At 35.9% G+C, this 22,372-nt stretch overlaps 1 protein-coding gene across 2 annotated transcripts in view; it reads right to left on the reverse strand.

Annotated features, from left to right (window-relative positions):
• Window positions 1-22,372, reverse strand: part of LOC123866411 (roundabout homolog 2-like) — a 70,080-nt gene that overhangs the window by 31,364 nt on the left and 16,344 nt on the right. The window contains exon 1 of one of the 2 annotated variants that reach the window (XM_045907963.1): window positions 19,804-19,948. The exons of the other annotated variant lie outside the window; for it this stretch is intronic. The gene's annotated coding sequence lies outside the window, so the exon portion shown is untranslated. Of the gene's footprint in view, window positions 1-19,803; window positions 19,949-22,372 lie in introns of those variants that run through there. 2 annotated transcript variants of the gene reach the window in all.

Raw genomic sequence — 22,372 nt, forward strand, 5'->3', positions numbered from 1 at the left:
TCTAGGCTTATTAGTATTTTAGTCTCATTCTATAAGAACTTAACTAGGACCAAATTAAACATGTGGAAGCCGATAGTTGCACAATTCCAAACTTTCTTTTCAATTTTTTTCTTTTCTAAATACCTACTATAAAGTATTATTAATTTAGTCAGTTATTCGGAAATGTTTTGGAAATGGGAATATAAATAGTAGATATCTATGTGATTGCCATATTTTTAAACACGTTGGACCAAGATAACGAAGCCGTTAGAAGCGTTTATAAATATGCCAAAGTTGCTTTATATTAGTATCAAACATTAGTTAAATTTCAAAACGTCATCGGACATAAAAACGAACAAGCAGCAACTTTGAAGTTTGAAATAGAAATGTCACAACGCAGAAATGTATAAAAGTTTAGTTTACGAGACTAGCGGTGGCGGCTAACTTTGCCGATGCGCAGTTTTGTGACATCGATAAAATATAAACGGTGGAACTTTCAAAGAAAACCTGAGTGAACTTTACGAACGCTGACATATTAACTATGTGTATGTGAAGAATTTCAGCTTTATGTAAGAAACTGGTTCTTTTTCTATAAGAATTAATGTCATTCAAGCTAATTATAACAAAACATGACATAATATGGGATGACTTAATTATGTCATCGCATGAAAATGAACATAGGAAGCCTTTGAGTACTCGCAAATTGTCTCTTTGTGGAAACATGATGAAGATTAACACGAAAAACAGTAGATAGTGTTATTTTGAAATACACTGCATATATCTGTTTCAAAATGGATAAATTATCCAATAAATAGGAATTGATAACCTCTCTTCTTAGAATCTTATCAATAACACCCATCCAAAAAGTATTTTTAAAAATAAATGTGATCCAACAGTTTTTTAGATGAAACAAAATTATGGTATTCTGTGACGTTGTACTATCCTTAAAGATGTGCAGTATTTCGCTATAAAAGTTTAATTAACAGTATTGCAAAATTCAAACAGTAGGTAGGTACTACGTTCTGCACGTTATAATTTCCAAGCGTTTCGAAACATGTAGTTTTATATCCCGTCCGAGTTGGTACTCTGGGAAATGTCGTAAAAATATATTTTTACTGGACTTCGAGGAGTCGAAGTACTGTGAACTGAAATGTTACAAGTGTTTTATTTCTAACAAAGTAAAATAAAATATCTCTAAATTACCAGTTCAAAATGGATAGAGTTTCATTTGAAAAGTACCTACCAGGTACATTTATGTAATTTTCACTATTTTTGTGATTCTGTTTGACGTGTTTTTAAACTTGATTTAATATTCAGTTCCAGTATGCCAAATCAAAATACCAGTTATATTTTATTTTGTAGATAGTAAAATAAACTTCGTTATAATAGGATAGTCATAAATTTTTGGAAAAGTCTGGACCTATGATTACCGCTTGCAATTTTCCCAATTTTTTATTTAAGTACTCGTATGTTCCATAATTTAATTTGGGTGTCAGCATTTTGTACATTTTCAAGAAACAGACAGCTGTGCGCGTAAATCTTTTCGTTCCGTCGATAAAACTGTAATTCGGCTGGATGCCCGCAAGCAGTGTCGAATTTTCCAAGTCATTAAAGCATTTTTGCCTTTAAGATTCGCGAAGCACTTGAAATATAAGATGATGGAATGAATTTCGCTAAATTCTTCAGTCTTAGTAAACTACAATCCCTAAACTTTTACTTTTATTTCAAGGCAGTTATTTTCAAGGCAGTTATTTTAATATGAGAAACTGGATGTTAACTAAATAATTTATCTTCACTTCTGAATTCACGTCTTAACTTTTTACTGTACAAAAACAAATACTAATGTAAGCAGACTTTAAAAAATGCCACCGCAATTATTCAATATGATATTACATAGTTGAAACACAACATTACAATGAAAATATAGACTTCATACATAATACAAAATAGAAAGTCTAAAATAAGACACGAAACAGTCAGTTCAGGAAAAGGAAATATATGAACATAGGTGGTGATTTCGAAGCGAGAATACTGAGTTTTTTAGGTGGTCTGGAAAATTGATGACTAGTATTTGAACAATAAGATGATAATAAGGAGGACAGAAGAGCAAAATTGCTATATAAATCATATGTTTCATTAAATAGGAGCCTTATAAATGTAAACAGCAGAATGGTTTCAAGGGTACCAGAGAATCTTAGTATGGTAATCGGTGAATCCTACCCGAACTATTTGTCCTACTTCTAGCTAAATGTAAAATGTGCCATGTTTAAAATTTGCCTAACTAATGAATTAAAAAAGAAACTATGCTTGTTGATATTTAAATAAAAATAAACCCGCTTTGACGTTCTGCCGCTCATTCATTCGTAACTGAAAACTCGAAACATCCTTTTGATAAAAGCAAAATAATTTAGCTTTGCAGGATGTCAAATGTACCTACTCGTAAAGCAAATTACGTGGCATTTACGCAAATTAATTAGTATTTGTCGCTAATCCTACATGAAAAACTGCATTTCCGCGAACATCTGCCTTTGAAGTCCACGAATTTATTGACTTGTCGGCTGATTCACCGCAGGAGTTTATTTCGGTCTTCGTCGTACTCTTTATAGTACAGGAGCTATACAGACATTAAAAATCAGTAAAGATGACTTTAAAAGGTAGCTTCACTTGGAAGTTGGAATGAAACAGTGTCATCAGATGAATTTATGGCAATACTTAAGTAACTATATCATTTTCCGTAGGAGTGATGCCCGCTGGAGCCGGAAAGTTCTAGAGTAAAGACCGCAAACATATATCTCAGCGTAGAATGGGGCGCCCTCCAGTTAGATCGACTGAGTTAAAGAGGGTGGCGAGAAGTGGATGGATGAGGAAGGCTGAGGACTGGGTATAGTGGCGCTTTTTGAGAAAGGCATAGGCCTTTTATCAGTAGTCCATGATGGTGATGAATGATAATACAATTTTTTTTATCCTATGTGCAAAAATTGAGCCAGCCCTTCTACTACCAGACGAGACTATTAACCGCGGAGAAATGTCTCGTAATTTTTTTAGCACTCATTCTCCACGGCAAACAGAACAAAAATTTAACTCTCGATAAGAGAGGCATACCTAGGTACTTGTGGCGCTTACCAATTTCAGCCATTTAGGATGTAGGTTTGTGATCAGGATTTGAAAATTTAGAATTTTTCATTATTGACCGGTGTGGGACTGGAATATAAAACGGGACATTACTCGCCATTTTAACGTTATTCAATTTTCATGTCAAAAGTACGATTTTAGTCCTTATTTTAATGGTAAATTGCACTTTTGACATGATAGTTGACACATAAAGTCAAAATGGCGAGCGGGTTCTCATTTTGTACGGACTACATACAACAAGTGTAACAAATGTGAACAAACGCAAGTCGACATTACATTTACACATAATCTACATTTTTAACAAATTGCCGCGTTCGGAAATTACACAATGTCAAAGTCACTATCGGACTTTGTCTGTGTTGGTGTTAGCTGGCGGGCGTGCTCTGCCTTTTTGGAGTGTTTTTTTTTTGTTAAAACTGACTGGAAAGCGCTCTAAGGGGGTGCCGCGTGTATGTCGGCGAGCGCCGGCACAGACGGGGTCCATACTTGTACAGTTCAACTAACTTGTTACAAATAACTTGACATTGGCTAATCTTTCTAAAGCCAGACGAGAGAGAGAAAAAAAGTCACTATCGCCGAGCATACTTGTACCATGCCATGACATGTAAATTGTAATGGTTTAGGAGCGTAGCGAAAGCGCAGCTCCGTTTGTTTTGACCGTACGTGCCGTTAACCGCGGCGATTAAACAACTACATTCGATGTTGCACAATGTTTGACCACATGTTCCTACAATCCCACCGTCACCACGCGCGCTATCAAAATATTGACCCTCTTATCCGCAACGACGCATTGTGGCACTTTAATACTCACAAGTGTAACCACCTTTTATTTGCTTACACCATTAGCTGCCACTTAATAGCCTAAGCGACCATTAAAAAAATATTTGACTAAGTGGCGACGCATCAGCGGCGAATCAAGCGAAGAATTCAATTTTATCAAACTCTCATTATTATTAGAGTCGAGGCTACCGATTATTTTTTGCTCGGAGCCTTGAATAGTCATTTATTAGGACTCTTTTTTGTTGAAAGGGACGAATTTAAGCCATAAAGGGTGGCCTTGCCACAATTAAGGAGCTGTTAAAGCTAAAAAATGTCACCCTTTAAAAGCGTCGTTGCGGCGAAGCGCCGAAAAAAGTGGTCAATTTTTTATCACCTGGGCTGGAAGTCACAAAATGTTTATCGCCACTCAACGACATGTTGATTTATGCTTCCACCCCATCGAGGACTGGGGCCAAAATGAATTAGATTGTTTAATTGGTCATTTATTCTGGGAGATAATGTCGGTCGCCCTGTGTCGACGAGGCGAGGTCACTGAAGTGGCACTCGAACGATAAGCTGAATTTTTTTTATAATCTGAACCCCAATTTTTTTCACTTCGATTCATAAAACATGCATGTGTTTTTGTATATCATGTAATGTCTGTATATAAAGGCATCAGCTGTTGCTCTAACTTCAGATTTATTACAGATAATTGCTATGAAGGGAACAGTATCTCATGCATTATGGATTACCTTCGAGAAATATGATGTGCTTTAAGACAAAAGGTATAAAAATGGATCTACAAAAGGTGGCTAATGACCGGCTTACACTAAAGGCCCACCCGTAACGAAAAATTAAAGGCTTATCTTAAATTATGCTTAATTGGAGGGTCTAAAAATACAGATTGAATTTCGAAGCTTTGATTGATGGCCTTAGGTCAAGGGAGTATTATCTAAATTTCAATATATACATATTACGTATCATAGTACGTATACTGAAAGTAGCTTTAATCTAATAAAGATTAAACAATAAACATTCCAAGTTAGAGACGTAGCTTTATCAAATATCAAAGTACAGTTAAGTCGTCCAAGTCGTAGTACAATAAGGCATTGTTTCCGAAAACCACCAACAATAGCACCACTGTGCGGCCATTCTTCCTAATTCCCACTAAATCCTCTAAATTACCCGCTGGAGAGGCAATCCGTGAATTTCAATAACAAACGCTCTCAAGAAACTGTATCGTTTTAATTGATTTAACAAAAACCGGGGGTATGAAAGAAACGCTGGCTACACAAGGGCCCCTTTATTTATAGGGCAGCTGTTTGCAGAAACAAAACACTTCACTCGTAAATGTGCCACTCAATATTTTTTACGCCATTTACAAGGTTCATAATGCACAACGCGTTGAAATATCAGTTACAATCCGTAAATAAGAAACCATAATATTTTCTTTTTGCAGCAGTTGAAAACTTAAATGTTAAGTTTTCCACAAAATCACAAGAAAAACAATAAAGAATATTAAACAATATTATATAAACAATATATATTATGACCCAGTATCCACTAGAACGGAGATGGACGGAAATGCTTAGCAGACCAATCAGATTGTAGTTAGGTGACGTATTCATTTTTTCGCGTCATCTATCAGATATGTAATTGGTCTGCTAGTCACTCATCTTCACCTGTTTTCGCACTGGTGTATACCAAGCCTAATACTAAGTTGTCTTTTCCACACGTTTTATGAGCCACACTTTACAAGCGATACAATAGATAAGAAAATTCTGAATGGACTGCTGTATATAACGGTTACTTATGCATTTTTTCAGTTCACGTCATTTTTAGCATTAAGCCTGCAAATAACACTAGATTTAATTTAAAGGGACAAAAGTCATCCGGACTAAATTCTGGACAATGTCAATGGTCCACAATTGAGACGGTCATCGGATGTGGGCGGGAGTGAGACAGTTAATTCTAATTATGGCGGTATTGTGAGGCGAAATTTTATCGCTATCTCATTGGTGCGCTCATTATGGCCGGAACGTAATTGCGCTCTATTGTACTTTGCTCCAGACCCATTTTTCTGCTAACCGTGTGATTCTGTAGCGGCCGCCCTAATTCGCAACGTTCACGCTAACTTTGGATTCAAAATTAGGATTAAACACCCCATCGTCTTTACATTAACTTTAAGTAATCTGTGAAAATATTAGGTACTAACAAAAAAATGTATCTAAAACAAGCTAAATAAAAGCCAGTCTTGATTTATCATAAGTGCCATAAGTGAGCCTACATTTTGAACTTGCTAAGTTGTTTTGTGCAGTTAGACAGTATTATTTCTTAATGGGTGTAATATGAGGTTAAAGTATTAACCATCAGACCTTTTTTTCATGTAGGGATCCGTCGTAGATACCACCGCGCCCGATGGGACACTGAGGTTATATCGGACTCTTGCCGGCTAAAATCCCGGGACGCACCACGTTGTATTTTGCTTGATGGTAAGAATTGAGATATTGCTCTTGATCTCTATTCTTAATCATAAACTAGCTTTTTCACGCAACTTAGTCCGGGTGGATTTCGTTTTTGTAAAAATCTCATTGGGATAACTTGAAATCGTTTCTAGGGGTCTACGTTATAGAGAGAACCTGGATGCGACAACTCATGTTTTATCGAGCGCTTCGAGCTGTAGGTTTATATAGTATGAGTCAGTCGATCAGTCAGTCTGCCCATCCACGTCAGTCAGTTTCTTCTCATAAAATAAGAAGATAACAGGTTTTATTTGACTCACATTAAATGCACGCCAAAAAGTTAGGTAAAATTTAGGAAGCGGATCCATTAGTAATCCGGAAACGGATTAATATTATGTAGTTGATAAAACATAATCCTTTCCCAACCGCCCGAGAAACAATATCCATCAATGTGCTAAACGGATAGAGTAAATATACCGTTATTGTAGGCTTATTTTAGAAACATACGTTGGCCTTTTAGACAACCACTGATGGACTCTAAAGTTTCATCGCGGGCTGGCGGAGCGATTAGCGCCCTGACAGCTAATTTATATACTCAACTACCGTTCTATTCCCGGAGGGATGCAGCCATAGATTTAAAGTTGTCCTAGATACGACTAAAAAGATTTAAAAGTGCCCTGAGAGAAGAGGAAGATATTTTTACCTCACTATAACAAATTAGGGAAAAGTATTTGTTGACGCTACAAAAACTAAGATTTTAACACGCATCTACAGATGTTTTAAAGGTAGGTAGATCGAAAAAGTTGAAAATTGTACATAAAACAGGCTAAAAAAGCTCCAAAACAATCACCATCATCATCATTTGAACCGATCGTCATCTCGCTATTGACCACGGGTCTCCTCCCAAAACTTTCAAGCATGCAGGTTTCTTTATGATGTTTTGATTGATGACTCCAAAATGTTAGAGGTGCGTGCCTGGGATCAAATCCCTGACCACGTAAATAATGAATTCGGCCTCTTAACTACTAGGCTATCAGGTATAAATGCTTTCTAAAATGTAGTCGCGCTCCAAAATATAGTCAAACAAAAACAAATTCACAAAATAAAACACTGCGGTGTAAACGACAAACGCTGTCATTGCGAGGCACAATGCTGGCAGCTGTACATCACACCTCATTGCTTTTTCCATGACATTGCGCTGTGCCAGGATATCAACTTTTGCAATAACATTAGTGTACTTTTATTTGTCGTGACAGATTTTTGCTCCAGACTACAATCTCACATGAATTTACTCATAAATTGCAAAATATAGCGTTTAAGTCTTTGAGATAGTACTCAACAAATGAGCCAAGTGTCCTAGTTTTAAGTCTTCAATTGGACAGGTAAACATATCTATTACATATAATATTATATCAACGTAATCACGGCCATATTGAATCAAAATAAAACTGACTTTGAATCGTTGTTTATAGGTTTGCTGTTAGTTTTGCCACAGTCATAGCAACAAAATTGGGAATAGGCTTTAGGTATTTATATTATTGTAGATACGACAACCTACCCTCAAATGCAACGACTTGCTCGCATGACAAAATCTGGATAATAATTCTCTGTTCCGTCAATCGTTCATTACAGTCATGATTGACGGAATTAGTGGATGGATGCCAATAAATAAACAAATGAATAAACTTGTGATGGCTCAGTCTCAATGAAAACCCAGTTACCAAATACGGAAATAATTATTATGCATGAATTATTTATTTACGATGCCGACATGCTTAGATCGATTTACACGATGTTTTATATTCCAAAACATTCCGAACATATGTATGTAATCGTATCCCAATCCAACATATCCCTTACATCTATGAATATAAAGAAGGAACAGGCTTACAAAATAAGCCGAAAGAAATTTTCTGCCGCCTCTAAAGATTACCATAACCTCGACCGGCATTGTTTCGATTGTAACAACAAATTGTTTTTGGATTTCAGAACCCTTCGACTCTAAATCTGGAACCGATTTGGAGTATACTCTCTTGACAAATAATTTGAGTACCAAATTGTTCCAACGATTCACCTACTTAATGGCCTCGTTAAGCCTCTGAATATTTGACGTTCCATCAGAAAATCTATTCGGGAAGAAAATAAACCTAATTGGCCATGGTGATTATTTAAGCGTATGTATGTACCTAGGGATACACAGTATGTACCTAGGGGTAGACAGTTTAGATTTGGACCTGCAATGGTAGTATAGTGCGTGCCGGAACCAAATCCCGGACCCTCGAATACGGGGTCTGCCTTTTCGGAGTTATGTGCATTTTAAGCAGTTAAATATTACTTGCTTTAACGGTGAAGGACAACATCGTGAGGAAATCTGCAGGCTTGAAAGTTCTCCACAATGTCTTCAAAGAAGTTTGAGGTCTACCAATGCCAATCCGCATTCCGCATTTGGCCTGCGTGGTAAACTATGGTTACTAATTATAGTGTGTGTTTGTATGTGTGATGTATGTAGAAATTACGATAACTCAATTTGGATTGTGTATAGCAAAGTAGACAGGGAAAACAGAAACTATGCTGACTAATACTGTTTTCCCAGAAAAACAGGTTTTGTTTTACCTTTATTTAATCAGAACTAGACTGTGACTGGAATGTGAGTCATCTCGAGTACCTAAAAATTGGCAAATGCGCTGGTTGGTGTTCATAATATGTATAACACAGAGAAAGTATGTAAAAACAGTTAATATAACTTTTGGACGATATAAACATTAAGATAATTTTCATGCAGTATAAAGTTTCTTCTCCCGATGTTACTAATTAATTACATATGTGCTTTAAAAATAAAGCAATAAAATAAGCATTAAATTGAACAAACAGCCGGCTTGTATCCAATAAAGAAGAAATTTTATGTTAACAATTAGTTACACACATCAAGTCGCGTCTCAACGCCAAAGGCAATATCTTAAGTGATCCCTATTTATACGTCACTTATCATTTTTACGGTGGCATAAATTTAAGGAATCGTTGTCTCGAATGTGCCATGAGCCATCTCCCTAAAAGCGTTGCATTGCATGCCCATAAATTATCTGACAGCACACTAAAATAGCGTAACACCCCATGCCATGGGAACGGCCAGGACCCCCGACTAAGAGACTACAAATCTGTCGCGCAAATCAAAAAGATATCCAGCGTCATCGGGGTGACGATTAGAAACGCCCGTTCAATAAACAATTTATTAAGTTAAAGAAATATCTCGAATGATAAATGCATCGCGTGATGAAAGAACTGAGTAAATTGGAATGAGACGACAATGGTAGCGCAGAGGCCGGAAGCTTGGCAGATTTTTCCCCGTGAACCCAAACAACAATAGCAGTCATTTATACCTAAGCCTGCGGGGCGTCCTTTGTTTAATTAATTATCCAGCGGATAGAATAATTAAGCTCAAATCTGAAGCTGCGATTACAACCCTCTCTAAAATATTTATATGTAAATTTTAATATCAAATGCTCTTATTTCCTTTAACGCATCAACAGGTATTTCTGCTTTATACTTTTTAGCCATTGTCTGTTTTCAATTCCAAAATATGTAAAAATCTTGTTAGAAAAATGCTTTTCTTAGAAATTACACTATAAATCTGCCCGTAAAGTGGCTCTTGTTTCACCACTATTAAAACTATAAAGTAGTCTTTTACCACTTTGGGCAGTAAAAATATTACCGCACAATTATTAGCCTACAAAGCCGTGCAGGAACATTATTGTAATCCAAGTGGTACGATAGGATTAAATATTTTTTTAATGGAATTCCGCGCGCGTTTATTATTTGTTAAATATTTCAAATCTCAATGATCTCAATGCCTTCTGATGAAACATAGATGTACCTATGTATATCAAGTAATTTAACTGACTAAGTTTTTTATGTGTGTTTTTTTGTAAAACGTGTGCATTGAAAATTACCCTTTCAGAACTATTGAATACCTGAGCCGAAGGTGAGGGTATTCACTGTGCCTTCTAATTTTTACTCGTCGTCGTCTTCGTCGATAATATTTAATCAATATAATTGAACCTCGACTGTAATTTTCAACATGCCGCACTTGTAGTATACCTAAATAACTATTGTATTCTTTACACACAATTTATAACGGCTGATAAAAGTTTGAAATGCCCATTGAGAAGAAATTTTAGCGAACAAATATTACGGTTTCATGATACCAGCCACCATCAATCAGAGTTCATTCGCAGCTGATAATGTATCGTCAACAGTCCAACATTTAATTGGTGATGGATCGCCAGAAACTCTGACAGACGAATTTCACGAGCGAATATCATATTTCGTAGACTCATTCGCTCCAACCGTGCATACATTCGATACGGATTTATTATTTTCGTCTTTACATCTTACCCTCTTTTAGGTTCGGAAACGATACGTAAAATGACGGAAGATATGAAGGGCGGTAATGGGGGAAAATTGCACTTTATTCGATTTTGATAGACTTGATGATGGATTTAGGTCCCGCCGTCACTCAAGGATTTTGACTGCCTTTAATATTGTTACCGGGAATTTAACCATTTCCTACAAACGGATTGTAAATGTACGTTTCTATTTTTATCTTTAGAAAATACAATTGATTAGCTGACCTGCCTCGACTTCGCTCGAGTGGACTTTTTGAAAATGGTTTAGGAGGTGGAATTTCGAAAATCCTACTTAGGCACTTATGACCTACGTACTTCTTCATTTTTGACCATACGCCCAAATTCCACTAACTATATAACAAATAACTTGAAAAATGATATGTACTTTCATCCTTTTCTAACCCCAGTGGTTTAGGCTGTACAACACATAGATCAGTCAGTCAGGTTAAGTCTTTTTAACCCCCGACCCAAAAAGAGGGGTGTTATAAGTTTGACGTGTGTATCTGTGTGTCTGTGTATCTGTGTATCTGTCTGTGGTATCGTAGCTCTTAAACTAATGAACCGATTTTAATTTAGTTTTTTTTGTTTGAAAGGTGGCTTGATCGAGAGTGTTCTTAGCTATAATCCAAGAAAATCGATTCAGCCGTTTAAAAGTTATCAGCTCTTTTCTAGTTACTGTAACCTTCACTTGTCGGGGGTGTTATAAATCTTTAATTTATACTTGTTATAATATGTATATAGATTGTGTGTTGTTTTTTTAAGAAAGATGTAGAGGTGCATTCGGATCGCGTGTTAGGTGTTCCAAAGCTATAAAAGTTATTGTATTTTTTTAACTCCACATAATATCTTAGGTACACAACAACTACTGAAGTTGCACTTTAGTATACTTGTTGATAAAAAGATAAGCTTTGTTAAGAAAACATACTTGAAACGCTCAGTTGCTGAAGTCGAAAACCACAACAACATTTCTCAAAGCGATTAAAGTTATCGTGAATGAAATTACTCATTAAATCACTTAGTCGTTGAAAGCATACGTTAGAGTTAAGATGGTGTAATTTAATTTATAGTTACGTGTTGGATATCACTATCCGTGGTTTAGGAGCGATCGCCTACGTTACCAATTACCTATTCGATAAGACTTATTTATGACCCCCGGTCGGGTTGCGCACTGTATTAAAATTCATTGTTTCTCTTATCCTCGAAACGTACGATATACCGAGGTCACGAGATATCTTCGTTTTATCTGTGACAAGAATAGGCTTTTAAAGCAAAGGGCCCCCGATAGGAACGTCGGGGTAGTAATTACGTGACCTCTTCGAATCGGAAAATCTTTCAAGCGACGCTCGCTCCATTGATCCATTTGCTATATAAAGTTAAGGCAAAAGTATCGGGTTTCGGAAAATTAAATTTTAAATTGGACCATCCTATCCTTGGCATTTGACGGCAGATAAGAGGTCAATTCTATAGTCCCTAAGGGATCGTAAAAAGAAGATAAGCTCTAGTTAATAGGGTGAGTTAGGTGGTATATATTTTTAGACGGTGAATGCCCATATTTATTACCGAAAAATTTCCTCCTCTACAAGATGGGCCAATTGAAACCGGGTGAGTTGTTTGAGAGACAGGATGGGGGACCGATAACAAATTAGCTAATGACTTTTCTGAGTTTAGATGTTCTGCTTACTAATGAGTAAATAAGGTGACATTTTTTCTGCAATAAATTTAAGGAACTGAGCAATTTGTAAGGTAAACTAACCCTTAAATTTTATTATAAATTTAAATATTTTTAACCGGATACCTGCAATTTTGTATGCAAATAGCCAAGGAGGTAACCGTAACGTACGACATGTGTGACTTATAAATATTTATGTAAATATAACGGGCGTCTTAACTTTTTCGCTTCCTGCGGTTTTCGCAAACAGACGAGGAAGGCGCTAAGTACTGTGACCCGCGTGGGCTTGAGTGTATGCACATTTCGTATGGTCTCCACTCTACACTATTATATGTATATGTACTACATATTGTATGCTAAACAACGTTCAGGAATAGATGGGATATATCCGTTTGGTAACCGATGACCCCTTTGACACTGGAAGTTAGAGAGATACTCAGTTGCTAGAGCCATCTTCATACTAGCGGTTTTTGAACGCAACAGTGTTTGTTGCTGCACAAGCCACGAGGCTTGTATTTCAAGTAAGCTTGCATAGATTGAGATGGGAGTATTATACAAGAATTGTTCCTTATTTATTTATTCAATGGAAATAACTATTTATTTGATTAATTGTAATCAAAAACGCCTAACTCAAATCACAAAACCCAGAACTATAAAACTACATTCACGATTTATTACGTATAGGTACTTATAATAAGCATCAACTTAAAATACATGTTGCAACAAGTGTAAATTAAAAATTTATAACACCCCCGACAAGTGAAGGTTACAGTAACTAGAAAAGAGCTGATAACTTTCAAACAGCTGAACCGATTTTCTTGGATTATAGCTAAGAACACTCTCGATCAAGCCACCTTTCAAACAAAAAAACTAAATTAAAATCGGTTCATTGTTTTAGGCGCTACGGCGCCACAGACAGATACACAGATACACAGACACACAGATACACACGTCAAACTTATAACACCCCTCTTTTTGGGTCGAGGGTTAAAAAAGGTTTTATTGCAAAATCATTTTCTTTTTAAATGTATTGTGAATAAGGGTGTCAGTTATTTTCAGTACAAGCACAGTGTCGTAAAACATCTAAACAGTTAACAATACAGCTATTAAAGTTACAGTAACGCGACAAAACAGTTGTGATGGTAAGTCACGCTCCAAACCCGCATTTATGTGTGAAGCCCTTAATAGTTGTTGAAGCGCTTGAGACATCTTTGGCTCAGACGAACAACTAGTTCCATAGTATTTTGTCCTTGTTAGGGCGTACTTTTTAGAGGTTAGGCCGTCGGATGCAAAGTAAGTTGAATGAACTCTAACCTCACAGCGTTTATTCCTCCTTTAAATAAAAACATGCATACCAGGTGTCTTTTAAAAATTCTAACACATGAGTATTGAAGTAACGAAACGATTTTTACATCTCCAACAGGCAAATGTATCATATAACACTGCTACAAGAAGTAATGTTTCTATTTGTGACTGCCATGCTTCCGGCTTTTACTTTCAATGTCGTCTTGAAGTAAAAAAAAAGATTTATATTTGGGCAATATGAAATATGAATTTACTCGTCGTCTTGAGAAGCTCTAACATTATTTTACTTTTAGGTACCTACCTACCCAAAGTCAAAATTTGATTTGAATCCTTTGAACTGTGAAGCTTTTGAAATTAGTTTTGCATTATAGAAGGAAGTGGAGTTGATAGTGGTTATTTTAAACTTGAAACTATAGAAAGCTTTTGCTATTTGCTTGCTTGCTATTATTTGAGCTTTGTAACTTATTTCGTCTACGAGGTAGAGACCTGGAGCCGGCGGACAGACAGAAACAGAGTGACATTAATAGGGCTCCGTTTTTATCCTTTGGGTAAGGAACTCTAAAAACTAGTAAAAAGAATTTACTTCCATGAGTTCTTATCATTTTACGAAGTAATATTAAATTCCTTGCATATAATATACTATATATATGGATATAAAATTATAAAGTTTTATTACATTTTTATGGTCGCGTAATCAAGTTAAAACACTCGTGGAACACTGAATGAAGTTTTACACGATATGCGTTTAATATCCGTTAGTAGTTCAAATAGCTCACCGGGGATTAAAATAAAACATTGACGTCGGTGAATCCATGAGATTGATGGCCAAATACACGGTATTTTTAATAAAACGAAATTCCACAATCTCCGCTAAATATTTACCTACCATATACGTACAGTACCTACATTTTTTGCGTAATAAATCATTGTTTCGGCTGATACCTCAGATACGCGTGTTTGTTTTAGTATTTGTTCCGATTTTCATTTGTTGTTTATTTCTGATTGTTTATTTTGGCATATTTGTGTAATTTGTTTGATTACTGAGGATTTATTTGTACTGTGTACTTTATGTGTATATTATTTACTATTTTGTTACAAAAATATTAAGTGTTTTATGGCGATTGTTTAGTTGACCTTTAAGTACCCTACTAATGGTGATGAGAACGACTAGCTTATGCCATCGGTTTCGTCCAACTGAAATGTTCTAAAAATTCTTTTTTATCGGGTAATTGTTTACGCTAAATAGAGAAACTCTCCTTGCGAAATTTCAAGCTTCTTAACTCAGCAATCTAAGCTGTAAGTTGATATGTTAATTTTTCCTAGGTTTTTCCTTTATTAATTATAAAGAATGCCCGCGACTTCGTCCGCGTGGATTTAGGTTTTTAAAGATCCTGTGGGAAATGTTTGATTTTCCGGGATAAAAAGTTGGCTATGTCAATTACAGGGACGCAAGCTCGGTACCAAATTTCATACAATTCGGTTAAGCGGATAAGTTTTTGGGAATCTCGTGGGAACTCTTTGATTTTCCGGGATAAAAAGTAGCATTTGTCCGTCCCCGGGATATAAGCTAACCCTGTACCAAATTTCGTCAGAATCGGTTAAACTGTCGGGCCGTGAAAATGTAGCAGACAGACAGACAGACACACTTTCGTATTTATAATATTAAGTATGGATCTATACTCTATAGGTAAGCTACTCAGATGGCTACGCAGATTGGTCTACGGTTAATATAGAATATAGATTAATAATTATGTAAATATACCTACCATTATTAAATCATTACTTTGTAACCAAAGCCAAAAGAAGAGCTTAGTTCCATTTTAGTTCTTGAAACTAAAACATGCCCATTTAACAAATTGCGAAACATACAAACTAGTTTAGTGATAAGAAAGTAGGTACTAATTTACCTACTGTTATCTAGGTACGAGTACTTACCTATTTAGTAGGCTAAAGGTAGGCCTTTCTACAAACTTGTATGATGCTGAAAAAGACAGAACAGACATAATATTTCCTACCTACTATATTAACTGAGATAGGTAACTATGTGTCCCTACATATTGTATGAACATTCGATGCACTATAAACAACGGTCGAATGTACGGTTATGTTATTACTGATTCAGGGATAACGGAATGCCATTATTTTCTGTGTTGTGTTAATTTGTACTCAAAATCGAATATCTGTGTTAAACTGCATGGTAAAGTTCAACTTTGATTCATACGTTAATAGATTCATTAATTTCTTAAAATGCATGTGGCTTCGTCAGCAATGACGTGGACTCTTTGTCTGTCGCTGTCTACCTTCTTATTATAATATTTATAGTAGTAATATTATATCAAAGTTAATAATTGTATCAAAATCTGCATTGCTTTTAAAGTCCTACAAGCTGAACTAATTTTCAACTAATAGGTACTTATAAATCACCTTCGCCAAATTTCTTTTGGGCTTTCAGACCGAAAGGTATGACGCGCGACGTACGATAAAAATTCAAGAGAAAAAAATGTTGTTAAGAGGGCTCCTCCGTCACTCGTTTCATACAATCGTAGTTCCAATTTCATTTGAATATTAAGCAACCAAAGTCCATGAAATTTTGCAGACATATTCTAGAAACTAATATCTATGTCTGTGGTTTTCTAGATTTCTGTTAAAATATTCGGTTTCAAAGTTACGCGGTCTTAAAATTTTCATACAAATCTTTGAGCCTCTGTAATTTTAAAACTACATATTTTTAGAAAAATCTAAAACACCACAGACACAGACATTAGTTTCTAGAATATGTCTGCAAAATTTCATGGACTTTGGTTGCTTAATATTCAAATGAAATTGGAACTACGATTGTATGAAACGAGTGACGGAGAGAGCCCTGTTAATAATGTATCAAAGTAAAAGATAAAACGTTTCCTCTTGTAGCATATTCGTACAAATGACTTTCATTACGAAAAGACAAAAAGAACATAATATTACTCTAGCTAGACGCACAAGTGTTTAAGTGCGTTAAAATTATTCGTGCTTAGACGATTTGCAAGCTTTTCATAGTAAGGGGAGTCATACACATAAGTTGCGCTTTCAAGTTCAGCTTTTAAGTTGAAAACGTCGCTGTTTCATAAACGATTATATAATTTTATTTTTGTCGCATTTAGGTATATTTTATGAACAAAATAGATATTTATTGAATTCAAATCCTTAAAGTTTTTAAAGAATAATTTCGATTTGAGTTGTTTAATTTTAAAACTGACTATAAGCACTTAATAATAATTAATATATTATGCTAGTACTATAATGTAATTTTCTAAAGTTTTATTTTATCGTGTTTTGTATCAAGCTAAAGTAAAAAATCCCCCGACAAGAAATTCCCAACTTTTTGATGTTGCCAAAAAACTGATGATCCGAATTTCATGGTAAACAGTTGGGCATACACAACGCGTGGCGGAATCATATTCAACATAGCTCCTAGTTTATTCAACGTTTCTGATATAAGCTTTTAAGGTTTGGAAGGCCTTTAAAGTGTCCGTGTCTCCTGTGACGTGTAGCTTAAGAGGGCTCTCTCCGTCACTCGTTTCATTCAATCTTAGTTCCAATTTCATTTGAATATTAAGCAACCAAAGTCCATGAAATTTTGCAGACATATTCTAGAAACTAATATCTATGTCTGTGGTTTTCCAGATTTCTGTTAAAATATTCGGTTTCAAAGTTACGCGGTCTTAAAAAATTTCATACAAATCTTTGAGCCCCTGTAATTTTAAAACTACATATTTTTAGAAAAATCTAAAACACCACAGACTAGTTTCTAGAATATGTCTGCAAAATTTCATGGACTTTGGTTGCTTAATATTCAAATGAAATTGGAACTACGATTGTATAAAACGAGTGACGGAGAGAGCCCTGTTAAATACTTTCAAGAAAAAATTGAATAGGCACGTTGTAGATAAGCACGCTCCGACTTAGACCATATAATAACTTTCCATAAGGTATAATTGCCGTTAAGTGCAAACCTATTTTGCAATTAAAACAACGTCTATGTAAGAAACTTGTCGATAGCGTTCACACTGCAGAGCGCGCGTAAGGACTTGCAATGCTGCTGTTAGGCGCTACTTATGCTGTGTTACGTGCTTCCTCTTTCGACTGCTCGAGTGGTCCCGTGTATGACAATGAAAGGAAGATTTTAGTTGGCAGCAAATGCAGTCGCAGCTCCGTGTATGACATTATCACACCACACGCCGTGTTAGAGCCATCCTGCATCACTGTCGCCAAGCGTCGTATCTGTCCAGGGCTTTATACTAGGTAGGATATATTTTCGCTAATTCATCGCTTCTTGCCCGCCAGTGATAAGTGGCGGACGGGTCGGGACGGGACGGAAGTCGTTTTTTTCTTTCTCAAACTCTTGAGAGCTTTGCAAAAATGTCTTCGAAAAACGACTTTTCGCTCTTAAGTACATTTTGACATCCCTTTTGCACTTATTTTTACAATGCTATTCCACTTAACTCTCAACTTCACTCCCTTTCGTTACTCCCATTGAGCTTCAAAATAATGAACGCCCGGAACGATGAGCGCAAAAATATTGCAATGTAAATCAAAATATAAACCGGGGTAGTCTAGTGGTTAGAACTCATGTTTTCCCATCAAGGAGTCATGGGTTTTACTCCTGGTCAGGCATATCTTATCTTACGAAAACGTGTCTGTCTGTGTGCTATTATGTCACGACTCACGACTTATGTGTCTAAACTTATGATTAATGTAATACATAAACGACATATCTACACCGACGTATATACAAGGTTCATAGGCTACATTCTATCTGAAAATTGATGTTAGGAAAGAAGACTGCAGCACACGAGTCTGGAACGTTGTGGGCCTTAACTCCATATCCTTCTTTCTTATTAAATAGAGGTATCTTTAACCCCTGGCCCAAAAAGAGGGGTGTTATAAGTTTGACGTGTGTATCTGTGTATCTGTCTGTGGCATCGTAGCTCCTAAACTACTGAACCGATTTTAATTTAGTTTTTTTTGTTTGAAAGGTGGCTTGATCGAGAGTGTTCTTAGCTATAATCCAAGAAAATCGGTTCAGCCGTTTGAAAGTTATCAGCTCTTTTCTAGTTATTGTAACAAGTGAAGGTTACAGTAACTAGAAAAGAGCTGATAACTTTCAAACGGCTGAACCGATTTTCTTGGATTATAGCTAAGAACACTCTCGATCAAGCCAGCTTTCAAACAAAAACTAAATTAAAATCGGTTCATTAGTATAGGAGCTACGATGCCACAGACAGATACACAGATACATAGATACACAGATACACACGTCAAACTTATAACACCCCTCTTTTTGGGTCGGGGGTTAAAAACAAAGATAAAATGAACACCCAATTCAATCTAGGTGATCAATGGTTATGTATTGTTCCGCAATTTTAGTCCGATCGCGTAACAAAGTTAACACGCATGAACGCTTTTCCATTTTACTTCCTGTATGTTTGTTTTACACGCACAAAAAATTAATACTTTATACAACATAAAGCTTTTAACAAGGTTAAACGTGCGGAAAGGGTATGTTTCCACGCCCGTAGTAAGTAATTTAATTTGATTGAAAAATTATACACTCGACATAATAAAGTACCTATCAAGGTACTCGCACTTAAATTATTATATACTTTGGGTAAATACATAGCTTATGCCTAAATAAATTAAATTACATAGAAAAAATGGTGGCTACGAAATACGAATGTATCAAAAACGGCAGCATTTTATTTATAGAGCTTAATTAAATAAACTTTAATTGTTAGTACCATAAAAATGACAATTATGTATTTTAACAGCTTGTTAGATTTACGATTTTCAGGAAACTATATTGATGAAAGCCACTAAAAAATATTCTATCAACTGCATGCATAAAGTTTTCATCTGTTATGGAAAATATAACTTAATTAAACTATTTGTTTAAATAAAACAAGCGCATATTAATATCGAATTAATTAAAACGCCAAAATGCATGTTAAAATCCTGTAAGTATATTTAATTGGATTTGAATAAAATAAAACAATTTGATGAAAATGCAAACCAAATCTGCGTGCGTCAATTTAATTGAACCAATGAATATTCTTACGTGATCGAATAAAGTCCAAAATTCCAAAGCGAATGTTCCAAAACACCAAAAAAAGAGTCAATTGACAACCACTGAAAAACACGATTGGAATTTGAATTCACACGCGTTTAAAAATTCGCGCCAACGGAACGGAGACGAAACGTCCTCCCACTTCCAGAGGTTTAATAAAACTGACTGGCTGGCTGGCTGGCGGTCTAGACGGGGTAGATGGGCAGGAGGGTTGCGGGGTAAATCAACCCTAGTGAATTTGCTCGAAATGGTAAGCTCATACGTCCATAGAGCTGATTTTTGAGCCTACCATCGTCACTATCCAATACACTTTGGTTTATTATTGTATGGGTGTTGGGTAATTGCTGGCAATGTTTTCATTAACTTCGTCAATTCCGAACGTTTTTGGCTATTCGGAAAATGTAAACTACGGTGTGGCTCTACCTGTAAAATACCTCTTGTCCCTACCTGCACTTTATAAATTCCCTTTTGCAGATTAACTACACACAAGTTCTTTTTTATTGAACATGCAAAAATAAAACCTCTGCCAGTACTAATTTCAGGAGCACTAGCTGTATTTTCGCACCCTACAGCCAGGCTAATTCTTTTCGCAAAATATGACTCGACCACAAATAAATTTATATACTCAAGAATAATCTAGTTTTTGTAAATCTTTTAGTCCACACACAAAAACCTATTACAGCTTGTAGCATGTTGCAAAAACTTTTGTAATTTTACTCTGACCCAATGTTCAGAAACTTTTCAACCGGATTAAAGCTCTAGTAGTACATATTACATACCTTTTGAGTATTATTTCCTTAAATAGAACACTGGTTGGCACATCACGTACCTAGAAACTGCAGTTAAATAGACGATCTATTAATAAAATGTCTGCAATGTCTGTGCTGTGGATGCTGGGTATAATCCGTATCGATCAAGTTTAAATTTAGTTCCGTATAAAGCTCTGGGCATACAATAGGCAAGACAGCCCAAAAAGAGACAGGAAACTACAGCCGTTGGATACCAACAACAGTGATTTCAAAAGAGGCTTTGATTTTTGTATTTTGTATCTGCTGAAAATGTTTGCTTTGTTCCTTGTTGTTTATTTATTGAAACAAAGTGAAACTAATTGCAGTTTTTTATAGTTTATAGCATTCTAGCTTTACAGTTGGTAAGTTCATACTTGATTACAGTCATACCTACCTGGCAATTATTAATGATGATGCTAACCTACATACAATATGACTGACTTAGTAGACACGTAATACGCATAAAAAGCGATTACACTTAAGAGGACTCTCTCCGTCACTCGTTTCATACAATCGTAGTTCCAATTTCATTTGAATATTAAGCAACCAAAGTCAATGAAATTTTGCAGACATATTCTAGAAACTAATATCTATGTCTGTGGTTTTCCAGATTTCTGTTAAAATATTCGGTTTCAAAGTTACGCGAAATTGGAACTACGATTGTATGAATCGAGTGACGGAGAGAGCCCTGTTAATAATTTGATAACTACAGATAAAATCTACACGGCATCATAGCTAAAAAGATCACTTCATCACGATTTTTAGGGTTCCGTACCTGAAAAGGAAAAACGGAACCCTTGTAGGATCACTTTGTTGTCTGTCTGTCTGTCTGTCTGTCTGTCCGTCCGTCCGTCCGTCCGTCCGTCCGTCCGTCGTGTCTGTCAAGAAACCTATAGGGTACTTCCCGTTGAACTAGAATCATGTTTGGTAGGTGGGTAGGTCTGATAGCACAAGTACAGGAATAAATTTGAAAACCGCGAATTTGTGGTTACATCATATTTTAAAAGAAAATTAAAATGTGTTTCAATTTTCAAAGTAAGATAACTATACCAAGTGGGGTATCATATGAAAGGGCTTTACCTGTACATTCTAAAACAGATTTTCATTTATTTTTATGCGTAATAGTTTTTCATTTATCGTGCAAAATGTTGGAAAAAATACCCAAGTACGGAACCCTCAGTGCCCGAGTCTGACTCGCAATTGGCCGGTTTTTTAAAAGTAACCTTTATTCCGTGGATAAGTCGCAGGCATGTAGGGACTTTCACACGATCTTGCGCCACCTGAATCCAGTGGCTCCCTGCGACTCGTTAATGTCTTAAATAAAACATAATATCTGAGCTGTCATAGTATCAGGATATCTCCTCAGAAACACAAGATGCGGGTAAAATGACAAATTGATGTTCACATGACAGGAGGTTTTAATACGAGAGTTTAAAGTGGCACTGAGTAATAGGAGCGCGGTGATACGGCATTCCGTATCGTATGACTAAATTACGGTACAATTACAATGACAGAGCTACAATAGGTTGTTTATGTTGAAATCCAGTTTTGTGGGGAAGCTATGGTAATTAGCGGTTATCAGGAATAATGTATTATTATCGAATTAAATGGTTCTGGGTTTTCGCAGCTTTCGTTGTATATAATAGACCTAGCCTTTTCCCAAATTAGTTGGGGTCAGGTCTCCTAACCATATTTCTCCAAGTTGTTTTGTTTTGGATGGTCATTATGTCAATTTGGGTTGAAAACTCTAGAATTTCGTCGGAAGTATTACC

This window comes from Maniola jurtina, chromosome 6, assembly GCF_905333055.1.
Source record: "Maniola jurtina chromosome 6, ilManJurt1.1, whole genome shotgun sequence".
NCBI lineage: Eukaryota > Metazoa > Arthropoda > Insecta > Lepidoptera > Nymphalidae > Maniola > Maniola jurtina.